Source organism: Osmerus mordax, chromosome 17, assembly GCF_038355195.1.
Source record: "Osmerus mordax isolate fOsmMor3 chromosome 17, fOsmMor3.pri, whole genome shotgun sequence".
NCBI classification, from domain to species: domain Eukaryota; kingdom Metazoa; phylum Chordata; class Actinopteri; order Osmeriformes; family Osmeridae; genus Osmerus; species Osmerus mordax.
Window position 1 is genome coordinate 14,175,167 of NC_090066.1, and position 20,367 is coordinate 14,195,533.

Below are 20,367 nucleotides of genomic sequence, written 5' to 3' on the forward strand. Positions count from 1 at the left end.
GAAAAACGCTTACTTGAACTTGAATCCAAATGTGTTGACCTGATGGAGACCCATGCAAAGTCACTCAAAACAAGGGTTCGATTCCAGGCTCTGGCAAGAGTATTTAGCTCTAAACTGGTCAATATATACACATCTGACAAAAGACCAGCTCGACCCAAGCCTGACTCTGACAGTGCGTGTCCACTGCAGCGACGCGAATCGCTTGCCATCGCTCGCCTTCCCACAGTTCACCACGCTCGGGGGCGTTTCAAACAGATTAATGTAGAATGTAGTTCTCTAAAGTCACTGTTGTAGTTGTCATGGCCAAGTGTGCAGACTTGGGTTTACGTACTCGCAACATCGATCAAAATACAACTTGTATACAAAATACAAAACTGTTTAATAGACATACACGTTGACATGTGTAAAAAACGTTTTATTATATTACTCAAAGTCTCTGCTAATCTGTCATTACGATAGGGAGTTCCAGCCGGGCTAGCTAGCTAGTTACCACAAAATGAAGTTACGTAATGTGATTAGACTAAATTTGAAAGTACAAGCACCAACAACTTCGGCAACCTTGCGCCATGCATCATTTTTTATTAACATCTCTTTACGAATACAGCTATGTATCGTACAGGACTGGGTAAGCAGCCACACAAACGATGAGTTTCTCCTCCACCTTGAAACCTAGAAAGCTAGAAATGTTCACCATGGTTGCTACGTTACGAGAAACAAGAAAACACTCCGATTGGCCATCGCTAGCGAAAATCGCTCCTCATTTGCATAAAGTTGAGAAAATCTCAACTCGGTCACGTCGCTACCCACAATGCACCTCGCAAGCGATTCGCCTGGCTCCATTGAAAATGAATGGAAAACATGTTGTCGCTCGCATCGCGTCACTACAGTGGACTGTGAGGCTAACGTCAAAACAATGTACCCCCGGGACGCAGTATCACTCCAATTGCAAGTCCACAAATCACAAAAATAATCGGAGCATCTGGCTAAAAGCACAATTCCCACATCTCCCAAAGGCTGCCCTCCTCGACCTTTTTCGTGTAGACTTAACTGTAAAATGGTGAACTTATGAACATGATGCGACCAAAACATGGCTGCCGCCTAAGCCTATGCGGTCTCCCTGGCGCATAGGCTTATTACAAAAACTTTCATGCCCCAAATCAAAATTCTGAGCCGACAGGTCTGTGGGGAATTGCTTTTTCTCCTAAAGGCTGCCCTCCTCGACCTTTTATATGAACAATTCGCCAAGATGCAAAATGACTCACTAACTAGAGAGGGTACAATTTCTGGGGAAATTGTAGGGTGTGCTTGCTTGCGTCGGTTGCAGGTGGGTCCGTCCTCTAAGTTTTTCCCTTCTAGTGATATTTTCAAGGATTTAGCCTACTCATATTGCATATTTAATTAAGAACACCCTTTGAAACAGCTGCGAACCCCCTTTGAAACAAGCTACTGTAACAACGTTGTCACTGGCAGTATGGAATCGCGATTCAAACAGTACCGTCTGCAAACTGAAAATATGCCCCCCAAAACGTAAATAAGTTTGACATTAATGTAGGGGGAAATGGCTAATTCAAAATAAGTTTGCTAGAGGCAAGCTAGCTGCTGTTGCTCCACATTTCACTGAATGTTTGAAAGCGCTGGAAATTAGAATGTTTCTTTTGACGTAAAGTTTAGCTGTGGCATTGAAGACAGTACTACACACTGCGAGCCGAGTCTGACTGAGGCTAACGTCAAAACCAGCCGCGGTGTCACTCAAATTCCAAATTTACACAAATCACAAAAATATGCTGACCCGCTGGCTATCTTCGAAATCGCCATATCTTTAAAACTCTGCCCTCCTTCTGATTTTTTATGTAGAATTGACCCTGGTACGAAATTAAGAAAATACTCATCAGAGATCGACAACAGCTGATGCAATCGTCAACGGAGGCTGACGGGGCTCTCACGTAGCAAACCAATCAAAGTTTTTACAGCAACCTACATTAAAATCTCACCATCTGGCTGTCTTCACAATAGTCATATCGTCATAACATTTCCCTCCTTCTGTTTTTTGGTGTAGAATTGACTGAACTATAAAATTACGAAAATACTAAACTACTATGACGCTTGCATGGCTGCTGCCTAGGCAGTCTCACGGGCGACCCGCACTCGCTCAAATTACAAAGACTTTCACAACCTAAATAAAAAATCAGAGATGGCAGTTCTACTCGAAATTGCTTTCTCAACAAAACCCAATGGTTGGTAATTAGTGATGGGTCGTTCGTGAACGATCCGGCTCTAAGAGCCGGCTCTTGAAGGTGAACGTCGGGAGCTGGCTCGCATATCTGAAGAGCCGACTCTATTTTTAATAGATTAATACAGCCTATAAAAACTAAATGATTATGAAATAACTAATTTTAATTGTATTTAAAATAATTGACTAATTCAAAGAACAACAAAAAAATAAATGTCAATCTGTTCCTGTCAATCCTGCATGAGGGAGGGCCGAGCCAACTCACACAGTCAGAGAGTAGTCAAAACTCGGAGGAGAGCCATGACAAATCAATGCATTTTTAAAGATATGTGGTTACAGTCGAGTATGATTTCATTTCATAATTTAATTCAAAAAAATTTCACACCCATCATAGTCAAATTCATAGTTAAAACATGTATTTTTTAAAGAGCCGTTCGGGAGCCAAAAGAGCCGGCTCTTTTTGGTGAGCTGAGCCATACGAGCCGGCTCACGAAAAAGAGCCGGAATGCCCATCACTATTGGTAATTTTGGGGGTTGGCATTTTTCACTCATAATCCAAGCTCCAATTTGCGTGCTAGAACGTCTCTATCACGTTGTATCCATGCGTCGTTGCTAACGTGTGCTGACGTAGTGACGTAGGCTAGCACTGGTACCCTTCGTTGACAGAAGACACTTTTTGCCACAAAAACCCAATTTCAACTTAAACCACGCAACGGAACATAATATAAAAATACAAGCAACTCAATCGCTACCAAGACGAAACTTTTGACACCTACGTTGTCTATGTAGTCCAAATATTGACTGCGGCTTAGAGGGGCAAAAATAAATAATAACTAGAGAGGGTACAATTTCTGGGGAAATTGTAGGGTGTGCTTGCTTACGTCGGTTGCAGAGGGGTCCGTTTTTAATGACATTTTTACAACTGATATTTCTGTATATTTTATATAAACATGCATACTTATTATTTATAAAGATTTCATAGATTTAAAAGCATTTTTTTTTTGCTGCTCATTTACAACTCAAAATACGAGTGAAGTTTAGAATGAAATAGATGTCTTCTCATTTCCCCTGCAAGAGGCAGCCTCATCGTTGAATCAAAACGAATAAATTTGGCAGACCGGTGTAAAAATTGACCTAATCTCTATGACTTAAACGTCCTTTTAAGTTTTTCCCTTGTCGTGATATTTTCAGGCATTTAGCCTATAAAGAATATATTGTGCTTATTAAAGTTATGTATTGTGCTTATTAAAGTTATGAACTTAGAAGTGTGCCCAGGCTTAAACATTGGGTCTCACACTGAGTGTGGGAAGCAGGCTGTTCGTTGTGTCTCTATCTTTTCATTTTCAGAAACAACCTTGAATCTGGGTGGAGATGGCACCCGAGCAGGTGGGACGTGGAGGCAAGAACAACTCCCTGATGCACGAGAGAACAAGCTCAACCCTCTTTTCATCTTTCTGTTTTAATTGCACTGTATATTATATGCTGGGGCAGGGAAAGATAGCCAGTTGGACTTCGTGAACCAGCCCAAACTCTGTTGCGGGTAGGGAAACGTAGACAACCCCAGAGCTCTGTACTTGTTGATTTCCAACTGCTGCATTAAAGCTGATATTATCGGACCTCTGCGACTCCAGACCACTCTTTCTAGAACACAGATTTGTGTCATAGAATACCATCATTACTTATTGGAATAGACACATAGATTTAGAATCCTTCAACTGGTGACCCCGACGCTGAAAAGAGGGAGTCCAGAGGGTTCCGGCCCGACCGACAGATCGGGAGAAAGATCCATACACCGGTACGAGGAGGCAGACGTAATCGTCAGAGGCGCCTCAACATAAAAAAAAAAAAGGTAAGCAGACACCTGTTAATTCAAAGTACTGCTATTCGGAACTGAGAACCAAATTTAGACGATTACTATGTTTCATCGTACCTAGTCAAACCAACAGTGGTGGGAAATCAACCGTTTTTGTGTTTTGTCTTGTCCAAGGGGAGGTTAGAGTCCTCTCCAGGGGTTAGAGTCCCTAAACTCGTTGTCCTTGTCCAAGGGGAGGTTCGAGTCCTCTCCAGGGGTTAGAGTCCCTAAACTTGTTGTCCTTGTCCAAGGGGAGGTTAGAGTCCTCTCCAGGGGTTAGAGTCCCTAAACTCGTTGTCCTTGTCCAAGGGGAGGTTAGAGTCCTCTCCAGGGGTTAGAGTCCCTAAACTCGTTGTCCTTGTCCAAGGGGAGGTTAGAGTCCTCTCCAGGGGTTAGAGTCCCTAAACTCGTTGTCCTTGTCCAAGGGGAGGTTAGAGTCCTCTCCAGGGGTTAGAGTCCCTAAATTCGTTGTCTTGTCCAAGGGGAGGTTAGAGTCCTCTCCAGGGGTTAGAGTCCCTAAATTCGTTGTCTTGTCCAAGGGGAGGTTAGAGTCCTCTCCAGGGGTTAGAGTCCCTAAATTCGTTGTCCTTGTCCAAGGGGAGGTTAGAGTCCTCTCCAGGGGTTAGAGTCCCTAAACTCGTTGTCCTTGTCCAAGGGGAGGTTAGAGTCCTCTCCAGGGGTTAGAGTCCCTAAACTCGTTGTCTTGTCCAAGGGGAGGTTAGAGTCCTCTCCAGGGGTTAGAGTCCCTAAATTCGTTGTCTTGTCCAAGGGGAGGTTAGAGTCCTCTCCAGGGGTTAGAGTCCCTAAATTCGTTGTCTTGTCCAAGGGGAGGTTAGAGTCCTCTCCAGGGGTTAGAGTCCCTAAATTCGTTGTCTTGTCCAAGGGGAGGTTAGAGTCCTCTCCAGGGGTTAGAGTCCCTAAATTCGTTGTCTTGTCCAAGGGGAGGTTAGAGTCCTCTCCAGGGGTTAGAGTCCCTAAACTCGTTGTCTTGTCCAAGGGGAGGTTGGAGTCCTCTCCAAGGGTTAGAATCTCTGAATACTGTCTATTTGTGTGGAGTCAGATTGAGTGTAATAAAAATAGAGAGGAGTGTGGTGTGTCTTTTTTTTTGTCCTCTCCGGTACAAGAGGGTTACAGAATTGAATTGATGTGAAAAAGTAATATTTGTGTGGAGTCGGGTTGAGTTGAACGGTATTTTAAACAGATCTGTCGTTCTTTAAAAAAAATAATAAAAAAATAATAAAAAGATCCACTAGGTGTCCTCCAAGGACCATAATTGCCTTCAGTGCAAAATCTAACAAGTTGTCAAATTGTGAGATCACTCACTTTTATCAATCTCGTGCTTTTTTTTCTTTGACCAAGAAGTTACAGAAATCCAGAGGAGAGTTGGAGAAAGGTGGGGGCTAAAAGAGCCCTGTCACTTTAGATCTTACAAAGGTGATCCCAGAGGGTATGGTTCTGCATAATTATGTGAGTATTAATGCTGATAGATGTGTTCGTTTAGATGAATCCCAAGTTTGGTGGTTAACAAATGCGTGATAAACATTTGTTATAATTCCTAGCCAAACAGGGAGGTTTTTTGAAGCCTTTCCGACCAGAACTTGGATTTATGGGCGGAAAATCTGTGATGTGTGATGGTATTCAGTAAAAATGCAGAAATTGAACCCCTGGTTTATAAATTGGTCCTAATACAATTGGAAGAGTTATACTAGAGCAAACCAGCTGTGTTGGTCAAAGAATGGTTTGAGGGTGAAAAATTATGAGGAAGCAATTGGAAAGGTATATGGATAACATTTTAAGTCAAAATAGTAAAATCTAGGGTTTTTAAGAGTTTTGATAAAGGTATTAGATATAATTTGGTTAAAAATGAGAAAGAGAAAATAACTAAATGTACTTTTATTTGGAGTTTAATTGTAATTTGGTTTTAAGTTTTATTTGAGAGTTTTATCGGAGCCTGGCATACTGTTTGGGATAAACAGTTAGGCTGTGATAATGTTGTATTATGAAGAGGGTTATTATAACATTCAGTTCTGAAATAATTTGGGAAAACTCATCAAGTCTGATAAATTGTGGTTATGATGGTTTGAGCTAATTGGCTCGTTTTGAACTGCAGCAAAACGAGTTATGAAGTTCTACCTATCTGACCTTTATAGAAAATATAGTTGTTTGGTTAATAGCTACATTAAGAACATGATTTGGTTTATATTTCATTTAAGAAGCATACGGATTCTGGTTTGGCATAATGAAAATTGCTTTGATCATATCTTTGATAAAAAGAGCTGTGATTTGGTAAAACAGAGAATCTAAAACAATATTGGTCTTAAACTTAGCTGTTTTAAAAGACAGAAAAGGTTTTTTGAAGTGAAAGAAATTAGACTAACAGTTGATTTTCTAAAGAAGGGAACAAAGAAACAGATTGTAATTTCTAGGCATGACTAATAGGAGTTGACTATCAAATGATGATACTGTCTTATTAGATGCTGTTTCATGTGTTTGCTCAACAATAAGAAAACTGAAGGGTCAATACTGCCTGCTAATTATATAGATATGTTTACAGTGAATTGAAATATTTCCCAGTCCTATACCAGATGCATAACACCATTTGAATTGATTTATTGGAGATCATATGTAATACCACAACTTAAACCTTTCACATAGCATGATGAAGAGGCGAATCAAATGGTTAACCAATTTTATAAAAAATGCTAACTAGAAAATAGATGTCTTCTGCTAAATTCTGTTCCAGGTGAAGCAGTAAACCAAAGAGTGGAGGAGTCAAACGAGGAGATTGGGTATTGATTAAAGTTATCAATGAAAGGAGGGATCTTATGAAAACTTTAAAATATCCTGTCTAATTTCTGGTTTTTCTATTTGTTTCGAATTTAGTTTATTTTATTACAATTCTAAAAGCTTGGCTGAAGTTGTATGTATGTGGTGAAGGGGGCCTGTGAGCATGTCCAGGTCTGCCGTGGATACATGGATGTCAAATGTCCACTCTGTGGAGTGACGGTGGGTTTTCCCCTATAACATCATTAGGGTTTTCCCACTGTGTCCAGTGTGTCCTCACCACTTGGCCATAACGCTGCATAGTCTCATCATTATTGTTGATTTGTATGCCAACATTGTGTAATCAGTAATGGGATATTTTTAAATTTGTGTTTGTTGTCACACCCTAAAAGGGTGTGAAAGGAGGGATTTATTTGAACTTTAAAAATATCCACTTTAAATCCTTAAATGGGTTCTTGATTTCAATATCTGTGTTTAATCATTGGTGTTCGACTGTTCGCATCTCATTTGACTAAGTTACTGCTTGATCATGGGAGATAAGGTGATGCTGGGACTGTAACTCTTTTCTGCTTCAGGACGAGTCAGACCGGCGGGTCTGACTACCTAACCCCTGTTCTAAGGCCACATTCCCCTGGAGACCATGTCCCCCCCCCCTTTCTCACTGGATGATCTACCCCTTCCCCTTGAAGACCCTGTCCCACCTGCCCCAATACATCATCAGATGTTCGGGAAAGCCTGTTGTACATTTATGGACAGGACCATTCAAGGTCATCGAGAGAACCTTGCACGCCCTAAGGGTGCTGGGGAAAGGAAGTACGTGGTACCAGTGGAGCATGTGTTGTGCTGCTCCAGAATCCAGTTGTACGTTGCAGGAGTTGGTGGAGAAGGCGCATAGTGAACCTTTTGCTATTGCTACGAATGTGAGAGTCCGGAAAAGAGGGTTACGACTAGGCCAAGAGTGATACTGCTTGACCACACTAGAATTGTACTGGACTAAGAAGGTTTCCGCTATTTTACTTAAGAGTGTGCTATATCAATATCAACATGACTGTTGCTGTATCCCATGTATCAGGTCTCTGTGTAACAGGATCATTGTCTCGGCTGAGGATAACCCGACGAAGGGGTTCCAAATGCCGTTGCTGGGGCTGGCTGACCAGGACGAGGAGGCAGTGGTTGGTCCAGGCTATGTTGATTGATCTCTGGTGTTTTCAGAGATCAAAAGAGGGATTAAAGAATATATTGTGCTTATTAAAGTTATGTATTGTGCTTATTAAAGTTATGAACTTAGAAGTGTGCCCAGGCTTAAACATTGGGTCTCACACTGAGTGTGGGAAGCAGGCTGTTCTTTGTGTCTCTATCTTTTCATTTTCAGAAACAACCTTGAATCTGGGTGGAGATGGCACCCGAGCAGGTGGGACGTGGAGGCAAGAACAACTCCCTGATGCACGAGAGAACAAGCTCAACCCTCTTTTCATCTTTCTGTTTTAATTGCACTGTATATTATATGCTGGGGCAGGGAAAGATAGCCAGTTGGACTTCGTGAACCAGCCCAAACTCTGTTGCGGGTAGGGAAACGTAGACAACCCCAGAGCTCTGTACTTGTTGATTTCCAACTGCTGCATTAAAGCTGATATTATCGGACCTCTGCGACTCCAGACCACTCTTTCTAGAACACAGATTTGTGTCATAGAATACCATCATTACTTATTGGAATAGACACATAGATTTAGAATCCTTCACCTACTCATTGTATTCATTCATTAATAAAGAACCCCCTTTGAAGATTATTCTACGACGTTACCGGCAATAGAAGATGGAATCGCGATTCAAACAGTACCATCTGCTAACTGAAAATATGCCCCCCAAAACATAAATCAGCTTGACATTTATTTAGTGGAAAATCGCTCATTCATAAAAAGCTCACTGGTAGCGATCATTGTCAGTAACAACGCAATATGCGATATAGCCCTGTGTGGACAAGCTGCCCCGGTAAATTGTACTACTACGGTACAGTACTAGACTACTGCTGTGTTCGTCTTGGTAGCGATTGCGTTGGTTTAATTGGATTTAACGTTCCGTTGTACGGTTTAGGCTGAAATTAATTATTTTCATGAACAGATTTACAAAGTTTAGGCTGTGGCAATGAAGTTCAGGTTAGTAGTTGGATAGACTTTTGATTTAAGCAAGGGGAGTGCCGAACATGTTCTGTCGCCGTTTGACTTCCTAAACAGCTGTGTAGATGTTTTTGTAGTGTCTCACGTAGGCTACAGCGTTGCAGTGAGCTACACTGGTTAGAAACCACAGGTAATGATAATTTCACCCACAAATCGTTTACTTGTAATTACAAGTCATGATAAATCCTACAACGAAAATTTATTTGTGAGGAATGTTTATTTTAACGATTGAAAACAGATGCATCATAGACCACTGTAGTATGTGTTTCCCGGGCAACAGAGGCTAATGTCATGATGCTAATACTTCAGTGAAATAGTAGACTACTGTTTCCGAAAGTAGATGTACTTCCTTAATAATATCAGCTTATATTGTACATTACACATCACAATTGTGTGTCATATCACAAAGTAAAATTTGTAAATAGTTATCACCCTGGCCTCTTTGCTTGTGGCGTTTCTGCAGCTGCCTTGCAGTAAAGCAGTTAGCTTGGCTATCTCCCAGAAGTTAATGAGCTGCTAAACTAATGCTCTGCTAAAGGTAGTCACGCGAGTTTTCATGACGTTAGTGACGTAAGTAGCTTCATTGACTGTGGCATGAGCCATAGAAAAAAAGAGTTGCGACACGCTTTGATCTCGCCGACACGTGATCACGTGGTTCATGTAGCTCGCTGTAGTTCCAAAAAACCCCACTGCTGTCAACCGGTTTGAATGGTTTTCAAAATGAAGCTGGCCAACGGAAGTCGCTTTCTCAGGCAAATGATGAATGAAACAGGCTCGGTTAAAGAAATCCGATATTCTGGCTATCTTCAGCAGACTCGTATCTACAAAAGGCAGTCCTCCCTGACGTGTTTGGTGTAGAATGGAGTGAAATACAACATTGTGAACACTCACTGCCAGTGAAACACAGGAAAAAAGCTAGAGCTTTTTTGTCACGTGGTTTTGGTAGCTCCCTGTAGTTAAACAAAACCCCCACTGCTGTCAACCTTTTTGAATGGTTTTCGGTGGGACAGACAGCAGCACCATCTCGATTCACGGACATTTTCGGTATATTATCACATAATGTCAATTGGTTACTGGTGTGTTGTATTATGTATGTCTGATACTTTATTAACATGTATGTATTACATGAACTTATACATAACGCAATATTGTGAAGCAGAGCTAGAAATGGCTATGCTAGCTACCATACTGTACAAACGGTACTGTACCATACTGTACATACCAAACAGTAGCCTAATGAGGACTATATTGTTCCACTTAACGTTTAACCTTAGACGGTTGAAGTAAATGGGTCTTGTTAAACGTTTTTTTATTCATCAGCCCACTTACAATTTAGACTACCGCATTAACAACACTTATATTTGTAGTACTTGATGCAAGTTGAATCTAACCATTATCACCAGCAACTGCTCAATTTAAGACAAGAAAGGAGTTTGGTAAATAGAACAGAATAAACAAGGCAACCAACTGCATTCAATAAAACATTTTATTGTACAATATGTCCTGTGTTCTTCCACTCCTTTTGTTTGTAGTGATCCGGTGATCTTCTGGCTATGATACATGTACAGCTAGATAGAGTAAAAGTGTTGCTTACGTAGACCTACAGTCTAGCTCCAACTGCATTTAGAATCTAACAAGCTTACGATAAACTTTAACTAAAGCTGGCTATATAAAATACTACTAATAACAATTGATATGTGGTGGTCGAAATATGAAAAAATGCAGGATTTTTGTGAATTTACCAGCTAACTTGCTTCGGACCACTTAATTTGCAATTCATTGTTGCTAGCTCTACTAACTAGTCTAATAAGACCTATATATAGAAGACTTACTTTGTATGCCATCGAACACCAATAATTAGAACTAATTTGACAGACTATAAGCCAACTGACTTCTGGTTATGATACACATGCTCTCTAGGTAGCTTCAGTAAAAGTGTTGCTTATGTTACTAGCTAGACCTACAGTCTAGCTCTAACTGCGTTTCGAATCAAACAAGCTATAATCTTACGATAAACTTTATCTAAAGCTAGCTATATGAAATACTACTAATAACAATTGATATGTGGTGGTAAAAATATGAAAAAATTAAGGATTTTCATCAATTTACCAGCTAACTTGCTTCGGAGACACTGAAAATGAATGGGGTTAAACGGTGGAAAATGCAATGTTTGGAACTACAGGTCGCATGGGACACGCTTTACTTCCGCATTCCTCGATAACAATGGGAGTCTATGGAAGTGTCGCAACTCTTTTTCTATGGCTCTGGGCAACATATCAACAACATCAATTCGTCTTCTGTCTGCTTCAGATTCTTATTTAAAACGGGAAGCGATTGCGGGGCGTTTGCGGACCTGTGCAGAAACCATATTTGGTTGTTTTAGTTTTTTTGGGGGGCAATTTAGGCTACTTTGTTGCCGAGCAGATGCCACGTTGTTAAGGTCAATGGCTACATCTCCAAGGCAACAGCTTGTTGCTAGGTCCATAAAACCGTTTATTTACCTCTGCAAACTTTCAGGAAGTATATAAACGGTATTATTAACTTTTGAGAATGTCTTCTGGACCAATAGGAACAGTGTATTGGTCCAATTATTACACTAGTATATAAGAAACATGGATATTCAGTACATTGTGGATGCATATTCTTGTGTTGTGTATATTATTTCATATATTTCCAAAGCAGAAAGAGAAATGGGCTTGTTACTAGATAAAGCACAAAAAGAAGGAAATAAAGGCAATCTGGATGCTAAAGCTGCGTTCAAATCTCTCGGCAGTGTCTACCTTCATAATAGAGAAGTCTCTGCACAAGAAGCAGTATATAGACTGACTGGAATGCATTTAAAGGAATGCTCACGCAAAGTAACTTTCATACCGACAGGAGAACACCCTATGTGCATGAGTTTACCTCTCAGTGTATTGAGAGAAAGAAAAAACAACGACAACAGTCAACAAAATACTATGTGGATGACAAGTATAGTAGACCGGTATAAACATAGACCACAATCACCACCGTTTCAAAACATGTGCCTTGCCACGTTTTGCTCAGAATATCGTGTCTTGAATCAAAGTGAAGTTCCAAGTAATCCAAGTGAATCTGTTGTTCAACTTCAGGACAACTATGGCCACATAAAAAAAAAAGATCAAAATTCAGACAAACTAGAAGAGGCACAATCTGTAATGGATCAACAGGGTGAATTGGACGATGCTTGGGCACAGATTTGTCCCCAGTCTGAAATGGAACGCCTGCAATGTTTACAATCCCAGGAAATCATTGAACATGAAGATGATTTACATCATATTTCAGAAAATATTCCTGATTTGACAGACACTTTGCGTCCAACTGGTATCATAGAACTCAGAAAAACGTTTATGACTAAAGACACTGCTTGGAATATAATGAGATTCTTAAATGATGAACAGGCACGCATTATTTACATCCTACGTCAATGGAGTTTAGAAACAATTTGGGGACAAAATCCACAACAAAAAAAACTTTTTATCGCTGGTGGCGCAGGCACTGGAAAAAGCCATTTGATTAAAGCCATACATTACGAGTTTGTGGGAAATATTAATCTATTTATTAATCACTCCAACAGACTCTCAGAGAATATCGTAGTGATCCCTCTTTTGAGACACTGGTGTGAAATTGTCAGGAATATTAATCTATCAAGCATTGCACAGTCAGTCGGTGAACAAGTTTAAGAAAGCTTTATTGCTTGCGGCCAGCCCACAAGGAGACAAAAACATCACACGCCATTGTGCTACAAAGTTTGTCTGCTAGCATGTTGTGCTAGCTACCTATTTAAGCAGCCCTGCTCTTTACAGTCATTGGTTAAGAAAAAGGCATGCAAATGTCCCATGGCTCTTTTTCATTGGCTCCTTGCATAGACCTGGCACGCGTGTGTGTGCGCGCGTGTGTACGTCATCAACCTTGATTGAAACACAACAACAGGATCTCCGGTCCTGTGGTCGTAAACTCCTTCACATAGGTGTCAACAAATGGTCACCAGACCTTGCGTCTCCACCTATAGTCCTTGTAACAAAGGATCTCCTTAAAACAACCAAACCAACCCCCTTCTTCTAAGTCCTCAGCCCCAAGATAAGGGTCCTGTATGTTTACCCAGAGTTCAGATTTGGGGTTAGGCCTCTCTTTGCATCCAAGGAATACTGAAAACAGAATCATTCTTATACAGGATAAATGTGTTACATCTTCAATTTTTCCAACAGAGTTGTCTAGAATTTTAGCACAAACATGTACAAACCCTGATGACACTACTGTCTTGTTAACGGCTCCAACTGTATGGAGCTAAATCAGGGCCAAATGTCTTGTTAATTCGAAAAAAAGTCTTTAGTCGAAAAACTAAAGCTTGACATTGAAAATGTACGTTTTGGTCGAAAACTTTTCAAACAAAATTTTTTTTCAGGTTGAATAATATTTAGATGACATTTTTGAAGAATTTTGAATAAGTTATTAATTTTCACTTTCATATTTTCACATAGTTTCACATTTCATGTTTTCAGATTCAAAACTTTTTGTTTACGGCTTCATTTTTATTTTTATTTGTTCATTTTTTCAGGTTCATGTTTCATGTTTCATTTTTTTTTTTTTTTTTTTTTTTTTGACTTTTGGCCCCGATTTTGCATAGGGGGCGTGGCTTCAACTCAGAGGCGGTAATTATGAGTGACAGCCTAACAAAGAGGCAGAAGACTCGGCTGTTGGCATGGCGTCCGCTCCACCAAGGCAACAGGCTGGCGCCAGCGCACAGTTAAGACATGTGAAAGATATTAGCCTTTTTGAATAGATACTTGGGGATATTACCCCCGCAGTGGCATTTTTTGGTCATTAACACATAAAGGGGGAAATAGGTGGACAGCTGGACAAAGCTGGAAATTAAGTATCGCTAGCACTAAAGTTAGCATTAACTAACGTTAGCTTCGCACTTCAGTATAGTACTGTACGTAGCTGGTGTTTTTACAGTCAGTCAAGCTCAGTTCTTTTTTTTTTACATTAACGTGTAGTGTAACCTAGTGTCTTTGTTAACCTCTGTTTAGTGTGTAAAACGTAATTTATCAGGCCAGAGCATTAATTTAAAGTTGTATTTGTCTATTCTATTCTAGGAACAAATGAAAAGAGACCTTCTTCAGACACTTTTAACAAAACTGTCCCGGGCCACACAGAGACTCCCGCTGGATGTGAACTATTTACAGTTTGTAGTCAACCAGGAGATGGTACACTTATTTTTTCTTTGAATACATGTTTTCGACCAAAACTTACATTTTCAATGTCAAGCTTTAGTTTTTCGACTAAAGATTTTTTTATCGAATTAACAAAACATTTGGCAATGATTTAGCTCCATACAACTGGAGTTGCTGCATATAACATTGGCGCAGCTACTATACACAATACATTTTGCATTGGCACAAATGTACAATTACCATACCAGCCATTAGGCGAGGAAAAGATCAACTCTTTGAGAGCTAAACTATCCAATTTACAACTGCTGATTATCGATGAATTATCAATGGTAGACACCAGACTGTTTGCATACATTCACGGAAGACTAAGACAAATAAAACAATGTGGAGATCATTCTTTGTTTGGAAAAGTTAGCATTGTGGCTGTGGGAGATTTCTATCAGTTACCACCTGTGAAAGGAAAACTTTAACCCTTTAATCCATAATCCCTTTACAGGGATATGCCAGGACTGAATATTTGGAACGATCACTTTGAAATTGCACAGTTGACACAAGTAGTGAGACAAAAAGATTCTACTTTTGCTTAGTTGCTAAATCGCATACGTGTCCATCAAAAATCAACCCCTGTTGCCTACAGACATTGAAATATTGAATCAGTGCGAAACAGGAGAAGAAAGGAATGTGTTGCACATTTATGCTACTAACAACCAGGTTTATGATTACAAATCCAAAATGCTAAGTTCAGTTTGCCAAAATGCTGTAACTATTGAAGCTCAAGACTTTGAGCGTAGTCCCAAAACAGGACGTATGGAAGGAAAGAATGGCCACCACACCAAAGTTTTTAATACTTGTCTTCAGCCAAGTGTCTGTTTGGGCATACAAGCTCAAATCATGCTGACTAAAAACATTGATGTTTCAGATGGACTTGTTAATGGTGCCTTTGGGACAGTTGTCCAAATAATGTATGATACTGACAAAGATTTTCCCTCTCTAATACATGTTGAATTTGATAACCAAAAAATTGGACAGAAACAAAGAAACAATCATATCACAATCATTAAACCTGAAGAAGAGAAAGTCTCTAACAATGGTGGCGTACAGCGTAAGTACTCATTACAATTAGCATGGGCTTGTACTGTTCACAAAGTTCAAGGTCTAACAGTCAACAGCGCAGTAGTACATTTGAAAAAAATATTTGCACCAGGACAAGCTTATGTAGCTTTAAGTCATGTTTCTTCTCTGTCAGGCCTACTCATTGAAGACTTCAAAGAATCGGTTATTTACTGCAACAACACCATCAAAGATGTTATTTCAACAATGCCTACCTTCATCTCAGAAAACCTACCTCCAACTGCCCCATTATTGGGTGTGCTTTGCCTTCAGCAAGGGCACAACCTTTGTTTTGTCACATATATATTATTGTGAGAATGCTGTTAAGCATTCTCACTATTGTTTTCCTGTTTCTCTTTCTGCTTATTATTATTCCAACTTCTTAGTTCTTCTGTGTCCTTTAACTAGTCCTGCATACTTTCACCGATTCCTACAATTTTGGAATCAAAACGTTCAGCTCCTTCAGGAGATGTGTGCTATGACTTTTATAATTTCTCACTTTTATACTTTTTAATGTATTAAGGTTTTTGTGCAAATTATTCTCCCTTTAAAAGTAATGGTAAATCCTTTCAAATCATTAAAAAAGCTTCCTCCTCTTTCAAACTTAACTACTTCAGCATACTTTCAGCTAGAGATTCCATTCAACCTTTAAAATGTTCACAAGACATTCAGCTATTCCCAAATGATTCAGCTTTTTCAAATATTCAGCCAATTTTGAATTATGACAGTTTGAAATACATTAAAATGTTTGCTCCTTCTTAATTTTCACGAATGAGCAACCAGCAGAGTGGCTGGCTGTTCCTTTTCTGATATTAAACTAAATTGTCAAACAAATTCATCTAACTTTCATATAGTTGAACGTACAGAAACAAGTTATACCTTAAAATGTAGGAAAAACTGTCCTCTTTCAGCCAATGTAACTACTAAAGAGCTCACATTTACATATTATCAGCTATGAGCCTTGAAGCGAGAGCAGCCTTTCAAATTCTCTCACTAACTTCAATGGAGAGGTGGGTAAAATTTGTCAGAGAAAGCAGAAGGAACAAGATTTTGAAACTGCAGGTAGAGTCGTATTTCTAACTGACACAGACATATGCTGACCACACAGACATATAAAGGACATCTCTGGTTTCGGCAGTCTTGGGTCTCGGAAAATATCCTTATTTTTTGGATTGGACGTATAGTTTTGCGTCTAGGTTAACTTGTTTGAGGTGTGGATTCTAGCTACATTAGTTATTCTCTCTGCCCAGCTCGTTAGCGATCACAGCTGCTCCATCGCCGTGGCAACCAAACAAACACGCACCAGGAAAGCAGAAGGAACACGTTTTTGAAACTGCAGGTAGAGTCGTATTTCTGACTGCACAGACATATAAAGAATATCTCTGGTTTCGGCAGAGTCTTGGGTCTCGGAAAACATCCTTATTTTTTGGATTGGACGTACAGTTTTGAGTCTAGGTTATCTTGTTTGAGGTGTGGATTCTAGCTACATTTCTGTTATTTTCTGCCCTCAGCGCGTTAAGGCCGAATTATACGACTCCGTTACGGACAGACGGACGGAGTCGGACGGATTGGTTGAATTTATAGTACTCCGAAGGCTGTGGGTGCTGAAAACACTTCACTGCCAGAAGAGTAGGTGGCGCTGCACTGCGATGCTAGCTAGGTTATCGAAAAGTCGGAGCAAATTTACAGATTAGCCGTTTCATCAATAAAATAAAACGTCTCCGTAAAAACGGAGAAGTATAAATCGGCCTTTAGCAATCATAGCTAGACCATCACCGTGGCAACGACAGACACGCACCACTCAGTCTCTCACACAGGTGATTGGTGCGTTTACTTGACCATGAGAAACCCGATTACTAGCAATTGTTGGTTTATGCCAACAATAGAATTACTCCGTTTACATGTGTAATTAGTTATGCGATTATTCAATAAACGCGTCTACATGATTCTTTTTTATTAATCGTTGTATGCTCCACGGACAAAACTTGCACCATCATCCTTCTGCAACAAAGTGTCGCCGTGTCTTCCTGTATCGACCCTACTGCTGTATGTTTCATTCCATCAACACTGTAGCTCTCTTCGCGACAACACAGACACAGGTCGGTTCTTTCGAACGGGCGTTTATTGCTCTTCTGCTCTTAATGCATCCACGTCACGCTGTGAGAACTATGTGAACGAACATAGTAAGCACATAGCCGAGGACCACCTTTGAGTCTGTCCAGTAAAACTCTTGCAGGTTTTCAAGCTCAAGCTCAAGCTCCCTTTTGACAAAGTCACCATTTCAGACTGAAGTCACAGCTGACGACAATTCAAGTCTTGGGATAGTCGTTTTTTTGGTAGGGCCCACTCTTGCTTTCCCCATGACAAGTGAGCAACTAATCTGTCCTGTTTCACTTATAGCTCGAAGATATGAGCATGCACCATATCCAATGAGACTTGCATCTGAAAAGTTGTGAAGTTCATATCGCCCAACCTTGCCAAAGCTTGATGGAAGGTGGCTTCTTGGAATATTTAGGGCTGCGAGGTGAAGCAAATCCTTGAGCCATGACTCCCATTGTGGCAGAATGTGCACTGGGAGATCCTCGTCCCAGCCTACTTTGTCTTTGCATAACGTTTGGAGGATCTGTTTGCCAACTAGTATGAAAGGAGCCACAAACCCCAGCGGATCATAGACTGAAGCGACAGTAGAGAGAACCCCTCTCCTTGTCAGTGGATTTTCCTTGACTATGACCCTGAATTGGAATTCATCAGCTTCGACACACCACTGAACTCCAAGTGCTTGCTCGATGTGAGGATCTTCTAGGGCCATGTCTAGATCTTTGGCTTGGGCACGTTCTGCAAGTGGTATTGCAGCAATAACTTCTTTGTTGTTTGAAACAAACTTGTGTAGCCGGAGGTTTCCTGTTCTGCACAAGTTTCTTGACTCTTCAACCAGATGTATGGCTTCAGCCGGTGACCATACACTTATTAACCCATCATCGACATAAAAACTTCTCTGGATGAACTTGATAGACTCTTCGCTAAATCTTCCATGACCCTGCGATGCTAGATGCTTAAGTCCAAAGTTGGAGCAGCCAGGGGATGAAGCTGCCCCAAACAGGTGCACCCTCATTCGGTACACCAACGGATTGGAGTCCAGATCACCTTTGTCCCACCAGAGAAACCTTAAGTAGTCTTGATGTTTCTTTGCAACGTGAAACTGGTGGAACAACTTCTCAACGTCACACATTATGGCAACTGGACCCTTTCTAAATCGACATAACAACCCAACTAATGTGTTAGTCAAGTCTGGCCCGGTCAAGAGATGATCATTTAAGGAAGTTTCTTGGTGGCGTGCAGAACAGTCGAAAACCACACAGATCTTGCCTGGTTTGTGGGGGTGGTAAACTCTGTGGTGTGGAATGTACCATGCTGGTTGGTCATTGAGATCAGGCGGCGGAACATTCTCAGCATCTCCTCGGGTTATTATGTCATTCATGAAATGAACATAATCCTCGTAGTACTGCTTATTTCTCCTCAGTCGTCGCTCTAGTGAGGTGAGCCTATGGACTGCACATTGCATATTGTCTGGAAGATTAGGTTTGTCCGTCTTGAAAGGAAGCGGGAGCTCATAATGGCCGTCTTCTTTCTGCCTTATACCTTCTTTCACTTTAAGCAAGAAGAGAAGGTCTTCCTGAGAAACGTAAGTTATCATCTGTAGTGTGATCTGTGAAGTCGGATTCGAGGACCTTGATTATGTCTGTTAGGTTGATCTCTTTGACTCGAGTTTTGAAGACAAAGTGTGCTTCTTTCTTAAGTTCAACCGATGGCTGCACGGCGGGTGTCACTTGTTGCACTATGATTCTGTGACTGGTTCCTATTGCGTCACTGTAGTCACTTGCTGGATTCGAGCAACCGACAATGCTCCAGCCGAGGTCAGTTCGCTGTGCATATGGAAGATTGTCTTCACCACACAGGATCTCTCTTGGAAGAAGGGCTTGATGACAATTATAGCCTATCAGCAGACCTATTTCGCAGTCCAGTGGTGGTGGAATCTTGTCCGCCAGTTGCTTCAGATGAGGCTGTTTCAGCGGTTGGAATGTGCGATCTGTCGGCAGGAATAAACTCTCGTGTAAAAAGTGGTGGCAATTGGATCCTTTTCTGTAAGTTGTATCCTCTCACTTGTAGACTTGTCAGTTTCCGGCATGGTATGACTGTCGACCTTGAAGACATTGTGGACAGAGGCAAACTGACATTCTCTTTGGTTGTGTTGAGCTCTTGGGTCACTTCGTCTAGGATGAAGGTTTTATCGCTCTGCGTGTCTAAGAGCGCATAGACTAGAACTTCTTGATCCGGCTGTTTTATGGACGAAACCCAGACTGGTATTATTGAGGACGTTTGTGTGTTTAGGCCTTCTTGTACAACTGTTGGTAGTTGCTGTTGCAACTATTTCTTTGGTACCTGTTCCGTTCTTTGCATTGTCGCCACCTTTTGGAGGTGTTGACCTTTGATTTTGTCTTCATGCAAACATGTTGGATGTCTCTTCTGACATATTTCACATGTGCCTTTGTTATCACACGTTTTTGAGTGATGACCAGTCTTCAAGCATCCAAAACAAAGTCTTTCAGCTTGCACAAACTTAACACGATCCTGAACCGTTCTTTCAATGAACTTCCTGCACTTAGCGAGGACGTGTCCTGTTCCTTTGCAGAAGATGCATGATGAGATGTTGCTCTGTGGTGTGTTTGTGGATAGTGTCTTTGCTTGAATGGTTTGACTTCGCAGTTGCTTTGGTTTCTCGCTTTCTATACTCTTAAGAGCTTGTATTGAGGAAATAGGATCACAAGCGAGATTGGCTTCCTTCGATAGAAAGTCTACAAACACTTTGAATGGAGGGTACTCAGAAGTTGCGTGTCTGGCTTCCATGGCTTTGCGGTTCCAACTGGATACCAGCCAATCCGGCAACTTCAGCAGAATTCTTTGACTCTCATTGCAGTCATTAAGAACATCCAGTGTCTTAATGTGGGGCATTGCAGCTTCGCA